The sequence below is a fragment of the Bufo bufo genome, chromosome 7, assembly GCF_905171765.1.
Source record: "Bufo bufo chromosome 7, aBufBuf1.1, whole genome shotgun sequence".
In the NCBI taxonomy this organism is placed as follows: domain Eukaryota; kingdom Metazoa; phylum Chordata; class Amphibia; order Anura; family Bufonidae; genus Bufo; species Bufo bufo.
In genome coordinates this window covers 36,680,687-36,698,048 of record NC_053395.1, presented here as the reverse complement: position 1 = coordinate 36,698,048, position 17,362 = coordinate 36,680,687, and the positions used below count along the sequence as shown (strand labels likewise).

General features: G+C 46.7%; 1 long non-coding RNA gene across 1 annotated transcript; it reads left to right on the top strand.

Moving 5' to 3' along the window:
• The first annotated feature begins 3,157 nt into the window (after positions 1-3,157).
• Positions 3,158-16,321, top strand: LOC121008240. The gene is made up of 3 exons (XR_005780536.1): positions 3,158-3,168; positions 14,505-14,660; positions 15,896-16,321. It is a non-coding gene; the product is annotated as an uncharacterized LOC121008240 (long non-coding RNA).
• Positions 16,322-17,362: the final 1,041 nt, after the last annotated feature.

Genomic DNA, 17,362 nt, shown 5'->3' with positions numbered 1-17,362 from the left:
ATGGGTTGCATCAGAAGGGGCATAGATGCCCGTGATGAGAACATAGTCCTACCACTTTGCCAATCACTAGTCAGACCCCACATGGAGTACTGTGTACAGTTCTGGGCTCCTGTGCACAAGGCAGACATAGCAGAGCTGGAGAGGGTCCAGAGGAGGGCAACTAAAGTAATAACTGTAATGGGTGGACCCTGAAAGATTATCAACATTAGGGTTATTCACTTTAGAAACAAAATGACTGATGAGAGATCTAATTACTATGTATAATTATATCAGGGTCAGTACAGAGATCTATCCCATCAGCTATTTATCCCCAGGACTGTGACTGTGACGAGGGGACATCCTCTGCGTCTGGAGGAAAGAAGGTTTGTACACAAACATAGAAGAGGATTCTTTACGGTAAGAGCAGTGAGACTATGGAGCTCTCTGCCTGAGGAGGTGGTGATGGTGAGTACAATAAAGGAATTCAAGAGGGGCCTAGATGTATTTCTGGAGTGTAAGAATATTACAGGCTATAGCTACTAGAGAGGGGTCGTTGATCCAGGGAGTTATTCTGATTGGAGTCGGGAAGAAATTTTTTATTCCCCTAAAGTGGAGAAAATTGGCTTCTACCTCACAGGGTTGTTTTTTTTTTTCCTTCCTCTGGATCAACTTGCAGCATGACAGGCTGAACTGGATGGACAAATGTCTTTTTTTGGCCTTATACAGTATATGTTACTATGTTACCTCTGATGGAATGAAATCTTGATGTATATCTCTGATGGAATGATATCCTGATGTATACCTCTGATGGAATGATATCCTGATGTATACCTCTGATGGAATGATATCATGATGTATACCTCTGATGGAATGATATCTTGATGTATACCGCTGAGGGAATGATATCCTGATGTATACCGCTGAGGGAATGATATCCTGATGTATACCTCTGATGGAATGATATCCTGATGTATACCTCTGATGGAATGATATCTTGATGTATACCGCTGATGGAATGATATCCTGATGTATACCTCTGATGGAATGATATCTTGATGTATACCGCTGATGGAATGATATCCTGATGTATACCTCCATTGGATCGCCCCAACATATGCTACTGCATAGGCATACAGCAGCACACAGTAGCATATGTCACCCATAGGCTCATTGCAAAAAACTGTAGTTGTCTAAATTATATAGGGCCCCTTGGTCACTAGCTTATTCATTTTCCACAGATGCAGTGACAACCTCAGTTTCCGCACATTTAAATAGCAGGTGCTCTGGGGCCCGGTAGCTGAGGGGGTCATCTACACTGAGGACAGGTGCAATTAGTAATCACTATGGATGGTGGAAGGGGTGATGAACAATTTAAAACAGTACTCTTGGAAGCCCCAAAAAGAGACTCGCACAGTAGATGAAGGAGGCACAAATAATGCAAATACAGCTGATGGGCCCCGATCCCAGCTGAGAGTGCGGCCAAATCTACTGTTGTTTTATTCATTTATTAATTTGGTTATAATTGTTTTTGTCCACCATGATTTTATAATATATCTTTTTAGGGGTCAAAACTGTTTTTCTGAGGCATCCATATTCTGATTCCTTCCCAGTCAGATTTACATGATGCAGTTTCTGCTGCATGCAGCCACCACTATAAAGAATTTACGCAATGAAAGCTGTAAGAATCAGTATACAGTATGTAGTGAGTGCCCCCTTGTGGTAGATGCAATAAACTCTATGATTGTGTTCATAGTTTATCCTTTCTAGCATTCCATGTCGACCAATGATGACGTATCCTGAGGATAGGTCATCAATATCTGTAGTAGCCCAGACAACCCCTTTAAACACTATGGGTCACATTATCTAATGTCTTAGGCTACTTTCACACTAGCGTTCGGAGCGGATCCGTCTGATGTTTCATCAGACGGATCCGCTCCTATAATGCAGACGTTTGTATCCGTTCAGAACGGATCCGTCTGCATTATTACTTAGAAAATTTTCTAAGTCTGAAAGTAGCCTGAGCGGATCCGTTCAGACTTTACATTGAAAGTCAATGGGGAACGGATCCGCTTGAAGATTGAGCCATATGGTGTCATCTTCAAGCGGATCCGTCCCCATTGACTTCCATTATAAGTGTGGACGGATCCGCTCGCCTCCGCACGGCCAGGCGGACACCTGAACGCTGCAAGCAGCGTTCAGGTGTCCGCTCACTGAGCGGAGCGGAGGCTGAGCGCTGGCAGGCGGATGCATTCTCAGTGGATCCGCCTCCACTGAGAATGCATCAGGGCCAGACGGATGCGTTCAGGACCGCTCGTGAGCCCCTTCAAACGGAGCTCACGAGCGGACACCTGAACGCAGGTGTGAAAGAAGCCTTAAACTGCGCCATAAATTGGCCCAGATCGATGCAATTTGACACATTGGTGGTGCAATAGTTTTAGAGAAATCCTCATACACATTAGATGGTTTTTCTGGACTTTGCCGCAGGGGAGTAACTAGACCTCTACCTCCTGGAGTAGTCCTGGTGTAGTTGGCAGCTAAGACACCAATCCAAAGCACTATAGGGGTCAGCCAATACTCATAGCCAGGAAACAGGTCGAGGTCTGGACATAAGGAGTTCATGCTTATCCGTGAAACAGGTCCAAGGTTGAGGCAGGTGGCAATAGGGCAAAACAGGCAAGGGTCAGGATGGGAGATGTGGAGCAAATTCGTCAGTCAGGCAGGAATTTGGTACACAGTTAGTCAGACAGATAGGCTATGAGTAAGGAACCAGTTGTGTTCCGAAACGCATCAACCGGACATTCATGCTGAACTAATATATTGTTAATGGCATTGCTGTACATTGATTTTATAGTAATTTTCAATAAAGCAGAAGATTTTAGAGCTGGAATGGTGCTGAGAACTCTAACTGTGGATCATTGAACGGGACGGTTTTCTCGTGTACCAGACAAGTGAGCCGAATTGATTTTCTGTTTCAATTAATCAGACAGATAATAACACCTTCACTTGGCAAACTAGGAACCTAAAGCTCAGGTACCCTCCCCTTGGGGAGGCTGCCTTATATACCAAGGGATATCCAGTTGCTGCCTGGGGACACATTTGGTTGTGTGTGTGTGCTGGCCCTTTAGGAGGCTGAGGGCAAGCGCCCCTGCACCCTATATAACATGTCAGGGGGCCTATGATACACACACAGTCTGGCGACCGGGAGCATGAGTGCAGGACAGGGTGGGGGAGGGAAGGTAGGCAGCACAGAGTCTGGGCCTGCAGGGAGGAGCAGGCCAACAGCGGCACAGACTGCTGGTGTAACAAGTTCCATAGATGCTACTTAGCCTACTTTTTGGAGCCAGCTACAAGGGGTAGGAGAGCTCTATGATAGTTACTGGTTGACACATCCAGAAAACAGAGCAAAATAATGTACACTGACCAAAAATATAAACGCAACACTTTCGGTTTTGCTCCCATTTTGCATGAGCTGAACTCAAAGATCTGGGGAAGGAAATGAAAAATTATTAATGTATGCCGATGATATTTTATTATTTATGCACAACACTGGGGATGAGTTTAATAGAGTAATAGATATAATAGATAACTTTTTTTTTTTTTTTTCTGGTTTAAATATTAATTGGGGGAAATCCCATATGATGTTATTAGGGAAGGGGCAACCACAGAATTGCTCAAGGGTGCATGTGCTTGAGAAACACGAGAGTTTTAAATATTTAGGTATACAGATTTCTAGAAATATAGAAGAATATGAAACGTTAAATGTACTCCCCTTAATAAAAGAACTTAGAACTAAAATACATATCTGGAAAAAAAATACCGTTGTCAATTCAGGGTCGGGTGAATTTAACAAAAATGATTTTTCTCCCAAAAATACTGTATGTTTTACAAAATGCCCCAATGAGGTTGCCGAAGGTTATTAGACAGTTTAATGGGGGATTTTATTTGGAAAGGTGACATTCCCTAGGTTAAGGAGAGAAGTTCTTCAGCTCCCAGTAAGAGAGGGTGGATTAGCAGTTCCTAACTGGTTCTTTTATTATTTAATAAAACAATATAGTCAGATAAAAGAAGCTTAAATGGTTTAGTAGGAAGGGAGGAATTAATAAAAATGGGGTGGAGTGGGGAAATGAATCACTTAGAGGTGTTGGAGTCAGGAACACTAGGGAAAAATATTACAGGAAATAGAATATTGAATTCAATGGAATACATATGGGTGGAAGTTAAAAAAAATATTGGATATTAAAGGGTACTTGCAGTAACATAGTAACATAGTACATAAGGCCGAAAAAAGACATTTGTCCATCCAGTTCGGCCTGTCATCCTACAAGTTGATCCAGAGGAAGGCAAAAAAAAACCCTGTGAGGTAGAAGCCAATTTTCCTCACTTTAGGGGAAAAAAATTCCTTCCCAACTCCAATCAGACATCAGAATATCTCCCTGGATCAACGACCCCTCTCTAGTAGCTATAACCTGTAATATTATTACCCTCCAGAAATACATCCAGGCCCCTCTTGAATTCCTTTATTGTACTCACCATCACCACCTCCTCAGGCAGAGAGTTCCATAGTCTCACTGCTCTTACCGTAAAGAATCCTTTTCTATGTTTGTGTACAAACCTTCTTTCCTCCAAACGCAGAGGATGTCCCCTCGTCACAGTCACAGTCCTGGGGATAAATAGATGATGGGATAGATCTCTGTACTGCCCCCTGATATATTTATACATAGTAATTAGATCTCCCCTCAGTCGTCTTTTTTCTAACGTGAATAACCCTAATTTTGATAATCTTTCAGGGTACTGTAGTTGCCCCATTCCAGTTATTACTTTAGTTGCCCTCCTCTGGACCCTCTCCAGCTCTGCTATGTCTGCCTTGTTTACAGGAGCCCAGAACTGTACACAGTACTCCATGTGTGGTCTGACCAGTGATTTGTAAAGTAGTAGGAATATGTTCTCATCACCGGCATCTATGCCTCTTTTGATGCAACCCATTATCCTTTTGTCCTTGGCAGCAGCTGCCTGACACTGGTTTTTGCAGCTTAGTTTGCTGTTTATTAAAATTCCTAGATCCTTTTCCATGTCAGTGTTACCGAGTGTTTTACCATTTAGTATGTACGGGTGACTTGCATTATTCCTTCCCATGTGCATAACTTTACATTTGTCAGTGTTAAACCTCATCTGCCACTTCTCTGCCCAAGCCTCCAATCTATCCAGATCGCTCTGTAGTAGTATACTGTCCTCTTCAGTGTTAATTACTTTACACAGTTTAGTGTCATCTGCGAAATTGATGTTTTACTATGCAAGCCTTCTACAAGATCATTAATAAATATATTGAAGAGAATAGGGCCCAATACTGACCCCTGAGGTACTCCACTAGTGACAGTGACCCAATCTGAGTATGTACCGTTAATAACCACCCTCTGTTTTCTATCATTGAGCCAGTTACTTACCCACTTACAGACGTTTTCTCCCAGTCCGAGCATTCTCATTTTATATACTAACCTTTTATGAGGTACAGTGTCAAATGCTTTGGAGAAGTCCAGATACACGACATCCATTGATTCGCCGCTGTCAAGTCTAGAACTAACCTCCTCATAGAAACTGATTAAATTAGTTTGACATGACCGATCCCTCACGAAGCCATGCTGATATGGCGTTATTTGCTTATTTCCCATAAGATGCTCTAACATAGCATCTCTCAGAAAACCTTCAAACAGTTTACCCACAACAGATGTTAAATTTACCGGCCTATAGTTTCCAGGCTCTGTTTTTGGACCCTTTTTGAATATTGGCACCACATTTGCCATGCGCCAATCCTGTGGGACATTCCCTGTCAGTACAGATACACCTATTTGGAAAAATATTAATTTAAAGGAAGTGCAAAGGATTAGGTCTTACATAGATTGGGATAAAAAGGGGGTAAAATATCTAGGTCAAGTAATTGAGGAAGATAAACTGAAGGATTTTGGCACTTTGGTAATGGAGTCCAAAAGGATATTTATAAATATTTTCAGCTTAAAAATGCTGTGAGGATACCGGTGAATTCAGATAAATATAGAAAGGAACAATCAAATAGAATAGATAAATTTACCAATGGAGGAGAAAAAAGAGGAACAACGGCAAAAAGATATGGGATTTTGATGGATGGAAAAAAAGAACGGATTACAATACTTGCCAGAGGGAAAATGGGAAAAAGAGCTCCCGTCTTTTACGGAAGAAAAATGGAATGATGCCCTTAGAAGTTAAATTATGGTGTCGGAAAGGGCCTCACATAAAATGTCTCAGTTTTTTATAGTTCATAGGTTACATCGATCTCCTTGGGCGTTAAAGAAAATGGGGGTAAGAACTTTGGATAAGTGCCCAAAATGTAAGGGTGAGAAGGGGGATCTTATACATTGTTTAGGTATTGGAAAGAGATTGTAGAGATAAACTTTTTAGGTATTGGAAAGAGATTGTAGAGATTCTATCAGTATTTCTGGGTGTTTAGGTTTTTGAAGACCCAGTAGTTTGTATTCTAGGGGCTACAGAACATCTTAAATTAAATAAAGAGATACGATTGGTTTTAGGCAAAGTACTATTTCAAGCTAGACTTCTCATACTTCGGAAATGGATAAATCAAGATTCCCCCACAGTGGAACAGTGGCAAGAAGCAGTTGTTAATTTGATTAAACTGGAACGGGTGTCCGAGAGATATAGTGATAGAGCTGAAAAAACTGACAAGATATGGAAAAAATGGTTGAACTAGGGCCGGATGTGTTTTTTTTGTTGTAGTTTTCTCTCCTCTCTCTCTCTCTTTCTCCAAAGGGTGGGGGGTGGGTATTTGGGGTAAAATGTTATTATATTGTTGATTATTGTAATATGGACCTTTGGATGGTCTGATTTTGTATATGTTTCTTATATAATAGATAATAAAAAATAAGAAAAAAAATTTAAAAAAATAAAAAGAACTCAAAGATCTGAAACATATTCTACATACACAAAAGACCCATCACTCTCAAATATTGTTCACAAATCTGTGTTAGCGAGCACTTCTCCTTTGTCGAGATAATCCATCCCACCTCACAGGTGTGGCATATCAAGGTGCTCATTAGACAGCATGAATATTGCACAGGTGTGCCGTAGACTGCCCACAATGAAAGGCCACTCTGAAATGTGCAGTTTGATCACACAGCACAATGCCACAGATGTTGCCACATTTGAGGGAGCGTGCAATTGGCATGCTGACTGCAGGAATGTCTACCCAAGCTGTTGCCCGTGCAATGAATGTTCATTTCTCTACCATAAGCCATCTCCAAAGGCGTTTCAGAGAATTTGGCAGTAAATCCAATCGGTCTCACAACCGCAGACCACGTGTAACCACACCAGCCCAGGACCTCCACATCCAGCATGTTCTCCTCCATGATAGTCTGAGACCAGCCACCCGGACAGCTGCAGCAACAATCAGTTTGCATAGCCAAAACATTTCTGCACAAACTGCCAGAAACCGTCTCAGGGAAGCTCATCTGCATGCTGGTCATCCTCATCGGGGTCTGGACCTGACTGCAGTTCGTCGTCGTAACTGACTTGAGTGGGCAAATGCTCACATTCGATTGCGTCTGGCACGTTGGAGAGGCGTTCTGTTCACGGATGAGTCCCAGTTTTTACTGTTCAGGGCAGATGGCAGACAGCGTGTGTGGCATCGTGTGGGTGAGCGGTTTGCTGACGTCAACATTGTGGATCTAGTGGCCCATGGTGGTGGTGGGGTTATGGTATGGGCAGGCGTATGCATTTTATTGATGGCATTTTGGATGCACAGAGATACCGTGACGAGATCCTGAGGCCCATTGTTGTGCCATTCATCTACGGCCATCACCTCATGTTGCAGCATGATAATGCACGGCCCCATATTACAAGGATCTGTACACAATTCCTGGAAGCTGAAAAAATCACAGTTCTTGCATGGCCAGCATACTCACCGGACATGTCACCCATGGAGCATGTTTCGGATGCTCTGGATCAGCGTATATGACAGTTCCTGCCAATATTCAGCAACTTTGCACAACTATTAAAGAAGAGTGGACCAACATCCCACAGGCCACAATCAACAACCTGATCAACTCTATGCGACAGAGATGTGTTGCACTACGTGAGGCAAATGGTGGCCACACCAGATACAGACTGGTTTTCTGACGCCCCCCCCCTCCCCCCCCCCCTCCAGTACGGCAAAACTATGCACATTTCAGAGTGGCCTTCTATTGCGGGCAGTCTAAGGCACACCTGTGCAATACTCATGCTGTCTAATCAGCACCTTGATATGACACACCTGTGAGGTGGGATGGATTATCTCGGCAAAGGAGAAGTGCTCACTAACACAGATATAGACAGATTTGTGAACAATATTTGAGAGTAATGGGTCTTTTGTGTAAGTAGAAAATGTTTCAGATCTTTGAGTTCAGCTCATGCAAAATGGGAGCAAAACTGAAAGTGTTGTGTTTATAATTTTGTTCAGTGTTGAATAAGCAAAGCTGTCAGCACAGGTAGAATTTTGTTGGTGAGATGATTTTTGGCAAATGACAGTGTTGGTTAGGCACTGTTCACATTACTTTAAGAGTCTATGAGAGTCTTTAAGAGTCTATGTTGGTTGTATACCTTGGGAGGCTCTAATTGTAAAAAAAAAAAGTATACAATGTGGTATCCATTTTTTTAATGTATACCTTTTATGAACTAGGGTAATCTATTAAACCATTTTGCCTCATTCACACATCAGTGTTTTGGTCAGTGATTTCAATCAGTGATTGTGAGCCCAAACCAGGACTGGAGCCTCCACAGATATAAGGTATAAGGAAAGATCTGCCCCTGTCCTGTGTTTAGAGCCGCACCTGGTTTTGGCTCAAAATCACTGATGAAAATCACTGACCAAACACTGACGTGTGAATGAGGCATTTCATATTGCAGAAACAAATCTGTACCACCCTATAATGCCCAGACGGAGGGCAAAAGGACAGTGTTATCCAGATAACACCTAAAGTTCAGGCACTCTGCCTCCCTAAAGCTCAGGCACGCCTTTGTCAGGTGTATGGATACATTTAGCATATATACTGACAGTTTGTATGGAGTATACACCAGATTTCAGCTCTGAACGTGATGTGAACAGAGACTTATTCAAGTAAATATACCAACATATCACATTGTCTGTCTCTTTATATGAGATATCATCAGGCACTCTACCATTACATGTAGGGTACATTCACACGACCGTATGTGTTTTGCGCTCCTCAAATTGCGGATCTTCAAAACACGATACAGGCCGTGTGCATTCCGTATTATTGAAATGACTTATCTTGTCCGCAATTGCGGACAAGAATAGGACATGTTCTATTTTTTTTTTTTGCGGAGCCATGGAACGGAAGTGCAGAAGGGGACAGCACACGGTGTGCTGTCCACGTCTTTTGTGGCCCCATAAACACACTCCTGTGAATACACCCGTAATGTGAGGATCCTTATCCATCATAAAAGATTCATAAAGCTTGCGTTGCCGCGTTCAGGTAGATAACCATTTACGCCTTCAAAGTTAATTGTTGTTGTCAATCCATTCATATGCTTTTCTGGATGCCAATACATGTGCAACAGAAAGTGTAGCAAACATCGAAATAAAATATGCTTGTGCTCGGATCGGCTCATGCTGAGAGGGTACCCTACCTAAGCCTATACTCCACCCCCCCAACCTAGAAGCAGCAGAGTTATGCCGGAACTGCTTATCGAAGGGTAGCCTAAAGGGGCCAAAAGAACCATGCATAGGAGTTTGAAAACTTGATAACAGAAACTACAGACCAAAACTCGAAAGCCAATGATATTTCGTATAAGGACCCGGGATATTACGCATGGAACACGCGGAACTGCGACGACCCAACCGTTTGATGACATGTACTGGCACCTTATGCATGGACGCCGCCGCTGCCGCGCCCATGTGGAAGGAATGTCCTGTGATCCAGCGAGGACCGACCCCTGAACCTGTCAACTAACCTGAATTTACGCAAGAAAGGCCGCGGTGGTTAGCCGGGCATTGCCTAGTTCGAGTACGGGAGAACATGCCGCTTGGACTAAATACTACGCAGCCAAGCCTCCAAGGCCTGCACCGGACACCATCTGCTGTCCGTGGGAAAGTATCTGACCGCCACTGATTGCCCCGGCCGTGACGTCTTGGACGAGGCCAAGGTGAGGACATAGATGGACCCGCGCCGGATGAGCTGACCTTTCCGCAAGCACCCAGCCAGCGTATTGGTGCCCATGAGCTCGCCTGACCTGAGGAATCCATGGAAAGCCAGGTACAAGGCTGTTTCTACCAGAGCGCTAACCTGCGGCCCGAACGGTTTACCCTGCAGTTTGCCTGTCACGGCCTGAACAAGCTACCGGTAAATGGCTGACGCCCATGTCGTTTCACAACAGACATCTTGCGCAAACCCTTCAACGCCGCTTTGATCGGGTGGGCGGAGAAGAGTGACGGTAGGTCCGGATGTAGCCTGTACCAATGGTGCTGAATACCTGCCATGTATAGTTAACAATGCTATAGGACAGGTTTAATTGAGAGTGGCAAAAACCCCGACAAAGCCCAATAGGTGAGTGATAGGCCCCCGGCCAGCGGCCGGGTAGGTGTTCTCATATCTCTGAAACAGGCGCCAAGCTGTCTTGTAAGCCCTCAGAGTATTACTGGCCAAGGAATTGGCCATCAGTCTCTTAGCTATGGTGAGATGAGAGACTAGTCCCGGCGCAGCTGGGCCTGGTGAGGAATTTTTTTTTTTTTTTTTACCTCCATGCGTGAGAGACTCTAATGGCGGAGTCCTGTGTGTAAACCTAAAGCGGAGAAGCCATGCGCGAGAGACTAATGGCGGAGCCATGCGTGAGAGACTAATGGCGGAGTCATATGTGTAAAACTAAAACGGAGAAGCCATGCGTGAGAGACTCACATGGCGGAGTCATATGTGTAACCTAAAACGGGGAAGCCATGCGTGAGACTCTAATGGCGGAGTCATATGTGCCAACCTAAAACGGAGAAGCCAGGCGTGAGAGACTACTGGCGGAGTCGCATGTGTAAAACTCACACTGAGAAGCCATGCGTGAGAGACTCTAATGGCGGAGTCATATGTGTAACCTAAAACGGGGAAGCCATGCGTGAGAGACTCTAATGGCGGAGTCATATGTGTAAACCTAAAACGGAGAAGCCATGCGTGAGAGACTCTAATGGCGGAGTCATATGTGTAACCTAAAACAGGGAAGCGATGCGTGAGAGACTCTAATGGCGGAGTCATATGTGTAAACCTAAAACGGAGAAGCCATGCGTGAGAGACTCAGATGGCGGAGTCATATGTGTAACCTAAAACGGGGAAGCCATGCGTGAGACTCTAATGGCGGAGACATATGTGTGAACCTAAACGGAGAAACCATGCGTGAGAGACTAATGGTGGAGTCATATGTGTAACCTAAAACGGAGAAGCCATGCGTGAGAGACTCTAATGGCGGATCCGTATGTGTAAAACTAACACGGAGAAGCCATGCGTGAGACTCCGATGGCGGAGTCATATGTGTAAACCTAAAACGGAGAAGCCATGCGTGAGAGACTCTAATGGCGGAGCCATGCGTGAGAGACTCAAAAATGTGTATATATATATATATATATATATATATAATTATTTTTTTTTAATTTTTTTTTCACTATCAACCACTTAAGCAGCTCCCGTATGGGCACAGCTCTGAGTACGAGCATGAAGAGCATGGTATAACGCAGATCACCTGCACGGACTAACTAACATCCTGTGCCTAAATAACCCCCTTGGAACCTTATGTACGGCCGGCAGCAGGAAGCCAGCCACCGCCTATGATCTGCTCCCTCTGACCGAGCCTAGTACTCCTTCCCCTGATCCCTGCCTACCTAACGGCACGGCGGCCCGTGCCAGACTTTATTGAAGATGAGGAGCCTTACCCCCCAGCCACGTGGGGAGCTCACGCTGCTCCCTGGCAGAATGCACCAGTGCGGGGGAGCCCCCCTCCTCAGCTAGGGCCGACCCACCGCCGGCTGGACACTCGTACCGCGTGGGGAGCAGCGCCACTCCCTGGAAATGTGCACCGGATCAGAGGGAGCCCTTCCTTTACCGTGGGCCCCGGCCCCCGCTGGTTTGAACCGTGTGCCGCGTGAGGAGCCGCACAGCTCCCTGGCATTGTGCGCTGGTGCGGGAGTGCCCCCCCTCACCTAGGGGCTGGTTATTGTGACTGGAACCCGCTGGGAGACTGAAGCCTAACTGGACCTACCTGTGACCGTGAAGGCTGACCTCCCAGGCCGTGGCTGACCCACGTGCGTAGTCGTGACGCAACTACCCGTAGATGCCCACCCAGTGCCTGTAGTGCGACCGAGTCTGTGGATGTGACCGACTAGCCCCTGTAGTCGTGAGGGGACCCTACATCGAGAGTAGCAGTAACGGACCATCGCCTGTAGACGTGGTAGTATTACCTCATGAGTCTGTTTACATGAGACTAATGCCTGCAGTCGTGGCCGGTCTTAATAATGAGTCTGTAGTCGTAACGGATTTGTGCCTGCAGTCGTGGCAGGGCTTTAGAGCGGGTCTGTAGTCGTGACAGACTGATGCCTGCAGTCGTGGCAGGACTTTATAACGAGTCTGTAGTCGTGACAGACTGATGCCTGCAGTCGTGGCAGGGCTTTATAACGGGTCTGTAGTCGTGACAGACTGATGCCTGCAGTCGTGGCAGGACTTTATAACGAGTCTGTAGTCGTGACAGACTGATGCCTGCAGTCGTGGCAGGGCTTTATAACGGGTCTGTAGTCGTGACAGACTGTTGCCTGCAGTCGTGGCAGGGCTTTAGAGCGGGTCTGTAGTTGTGACAGACTGATGCCTGCAGTCGTGGCAGGGCTTTATAAGGAGTCTGTAGTCGTGACAGACCTGGCAAAGCAACATTCCTATCTATACCATTAATTTTATTTTTATTTTTTATTTATTTATTTATTTTTTTTCCCCACCAAAGGCCACGACTGTAGGCGCCACCCTGTAAGAGATGCGCCAAAGGCCTGGACATAATAGTCCACCATCCCCCAAGCCTATGCAGGAGAAAAGAGGGGGTAGGCCCCCGCATGCACCACCCCTGACTCCCCTGGCGGCCATGACAGCCACGAACCCCACAGTATCGTAAGTTAGCCCACCACCTGTGGACCTGAATAACCAAGAACAGACGTGTGAGTGAGCGCACGCCGGCTGGGCGACCCTTCACTCATGCCACCGCTCCCTAGCTAACCACCGGATTATTGTGACTGCGCCCGAACCAACCCCCTGACTGACCGTATGGGCTTACGGGCGGCCCGGCTGCGTGCGCAAAGTGACGTGGCCAGCCCCCCTCCTTGAAGCCCTCTTTATTTTTGATCCTTGAACATATTCCAAATTTATTTAAATTTTTTTTTTTTTACTCCTGCCTTAGTACCTAGCCACTGTGCCTGAGCAAAGGAGCCCTGCACCTGGACTGCAGTACCAGTATGGGCCTGTAGGTGTCGCCCTCTATCAAGCCAGGACCTGCTGGAGCGCAGCAAGCCAGTGATTCCCTTCTAGGTTAGAATTAACCATTGAAATCCTAACTTGTTATACAGTGCACATGTCTGAGTATCTGCTTATCTTGTCTTGCCTGAGTTTGGCGCAGTAAAGAAGACGAGTTTATTCTGCAGCGGATTCCTAGACATGACTGAAAGTCACATAAGCATGTCCACCTTCACTGCCTCGCTAATTGTAATTACCAGGAGAACGTGCATCAGGAGCGGCTGCGAGGGATTTGCGCTCCGCCATGTGGAACATTGCATCCCGTGCCCACCGCTATCGACTATTTGTACAGGGAAAGCCGCGGCGTATTAATCGCCTATAGGTTTCGGCTTCCGCCCCCTGATCCTGCAGCTGGACCTCCGCTTACTGATTGCAGCTAATGAATGGATCCCTGTGTGAGCGGACGGCGTTTTCCTCTACGGCGGAACGAATGTTTATGTTCTGATACGGGAGTGAGTGATATCTAACGCTGCGTCGTGGAGCCGACGGCCGGCGTGACCGATGCTCAGGGTATGCGAGCGGACGTCGGGACCCGTCGCTGCTGAGCCACAGGTGAGGGGTGCCTGCCTGGGGGACGCTGCATGTGGGAGCGGGGGTGCATAGCGCAGGGCCTGGAGCGGATCGGGGTGCCTGTCTTGGGGTGCCGGAAGCGATCGGGAGTGCGGGCAGTCTCCAGCGCAGCTGGGGACCGGCGGCACGCTCGGCAGCCCCACATGTTATACATAGCAAGACGGGTGTGCAAGCCACCCTGCCTACCTAATCACCGTAGCGACGAGCCCGACGCAGCCGATCCCCCGATCCTCCAGTGACGCATGCCCTTCTCTGGCACCAACCCACAAGCCGATTCGAAATAGTTCGAACCGACAAGTGGGGGGAGGAGGGCCAGGTTTAAATAGTGAACGCCCCGCCTCCCCTCACACAAATGCGGCACTCTTAATTGCCTACCACTTAATGCACCCAGAGTAGACAAACAGGGAGGGGTGGAAGGACTGAAGACAGTGGGCTTACTTGAGACTGTTATCCTTTCATAAGGTCCCAGCATAGAAAACAAGGTGCAGAATTAAAAATAAACATTTTTGGGGACTAATATGACATTAACGAGTTTATATAGTCTTATAGGTGCAGTACTGCACTGTGCCTGAGCAAAGGAGCCCTGCACCTGGACTGCAGTACCAGTATGGGCCTGTAGGTGTCGCCCTCTATCAAGCCAGGACCTGCTGGAGCGCAGCAAGCCAGTGATTCCCTTCTAGGTTAGAATTAACCATTGAAATCCTAACTTGTTATACAGTGCACATGTCTGAGTATCTGCTTATCTTGTCTTGCCTGAGTTTGGCGCAGTAAAGAAGACGAGTTTATTCTGCAGCGGATTCCTAGACATGACTGAAAGTCACATAAGCATGTCCACCTTCACTGCCTCGCTAATTGTAATTACCAGGAGAACGTGCATCAGGAGCGGCTGCGAGGGATTTGCGCTCCGCCATGTGGAACATTGCATCCCGTGCCCACCGCTATCGACTATTTGTACAGGGAAAGCCGCGGCGTATTAATCGCCTATAGGTTTCGGCTTCCGCCCCCTGATCCTGCAGCTGGACCTCCGCTTACTGATTGCAGCTAATGAATGGATCCCTGTGTGAGCGGACGGCGTTTTCCTCTACGGCGGAACGAATGTTTATGTTCTGATACGGGAGTGAGTGATATCTAACGCTGCGTCGTGGAGCCGACGGCCGGCGTGACCGATGCTCAGGGTATGCGAGCGGACGTCGGGACCCGTCGCTGCTGAGCCACAGGTGAGGGGTGCCCGCCTGGGGGATGCTGCATGTGGGAGCGGGGGTGCTTAGCGCAGGGCCTGGAGCGGATCGGGGTGCCTGTCTTGGGGTGCCGGAAGCGATCGGGAGTGCGGGCAGTCTCCAGCGCAGCTGGGGACCGGCGGCACGCTCGGCAGCCCCACATGTTATACATAGCAAGACGGGTGTGCAAGCCACCCTACCTACCTAATCACCGTAGCGACGAGCCCGACGCAGCCGATCCCCCGATCCTCCAGTGACGCATGCCCTTCTCTGGCACCAACCCACAAGCCGATTCGAAATAGTTCGAACCGACAAGTGGGGGGAGGAGGGCCAGGTTTAAATAGTGAACGCCCCGCCTCCCCTCACACAAATGCGGCACTCTTAATTGCCTACCACTTAATGCACCCAGAGTAGACAAACAGGGAGGGGTGGAAGGACTGAAGACAGTGGGCTTACTTGAGACTGTTATCCTTTCATAAGGTCCCAGCATAGAAAACAAGGTGCAGAATTAAAAATAAACATTTTTGGGGACTAATATGACATTAACGAGTTTATATAGTCTTATAGGTGCAGTACTGCTCGCACAACTGTCGGGTTTGTTACAGAGCTTCTTTATTGTTCACAGTGTTCCCTCCAAGTCCTTGTAGAAAGTGAGCAGAAGTAAACCTGGCCACAGTTGCATCCAAAACAGCATCAAGTACATTTTGCCATATAACACCTAAATAACTGCAGCCAGATAAACTCTGCCATATAAAGCCTAAATAACTGCAGCCAGATAAACTGTCATATAACGCCTAAATAACTGCAGCCAGATAAACTGTCATATAACACCTAAATAACTGCAGCCAGATAAACTCTGCCATATAAAGCCTAAATAACTGCAGCCAGATAAACTGTCATATAACACCTAAAAAACTGCAGCCAGATAAACTGTGCCATATAACACCTAAATAACTGCAGCCAGATAAACTGTGTCATATAACACCTAAATAACTGCAGCCAGATAAACTGTGTCATATAGCGTCCAGATACACTGTGCCCAATATGGTCCGATTCCACTGTGCATCCATATACAGTCAATATTTTTATACTGCTTACCGATAGTTTAAAAATGTCTATGTCAATTTCCCTAGTTTTCTTTCGTTTTTATGAAGTAATTGCCAAGATCCCTGGTGGTTTAGGGTTGTGGTGGGGTTTATGATAACAGGTCTAAGGACTAGGGCAGAGATTGAATTCATATTTGAATCTCTGTTGATCTAGGGAGAAGAGAAGACGTTGATGTATGTATCCCTGGTGATCTAGGGTAGAGAAGAGGTTGATATATGTATCCCTGGTGGCCTAGGGTAGAGAAGAGGTTGATATATGTATCCCTGGTGGTCTAGGGTAGAGATGAGGTTTATATATGTATCCCTGGTGGTCTAGGGTAGAGAAGAGGTTGATGTCTGTATCCCTGGTGGTATATGGCAGAGAAGTGGTTTATATCTGTATTTCTGGTGGTCCAGGGAGATTTCTGTCCAATCACTTATAAAGAGCTCAGGGCTACATAAGTGCTTTCCTGCTTACAGGAATATTTAAAGGAGTTTTCCGACACAGTACCTGATCGATGGGAGTCTGACACCCAAGACCCTTGCCGATCAGCTGTTTGAGAAGGCAGCAGTGTTTCTGGCCTTCTCACAGATTACTCTGGGCCAGTGATGTCACGTTCATCAGTCACATGGACTGGGCGTGCTCAGTTCTATTCATGTGAATGGGGCTGAGCTGCAATACCAAGCAAAGCCGCTATACAATGTATAGTGTTGTGGTAAGCTGCGAGAAGGCCCCAGCTCTCACAGGAGTGTCGGTGCCTTCTCAAACATCTGATCAGCAGGGTCTCAGGTGTCAGACTCACACCGATCAGATCAGGGCCGTCTTTACCAAGGGGCAAAAGGGGCAGCTGCCCCGGGCCCAGTTGCTCCTGGGGGGCCCAAGGCAGATGCCTCTTGAGCCCTGCTAGCCACTGCCCCGGGTGTCAGGCTGTCAGCTACACAGGGGGTG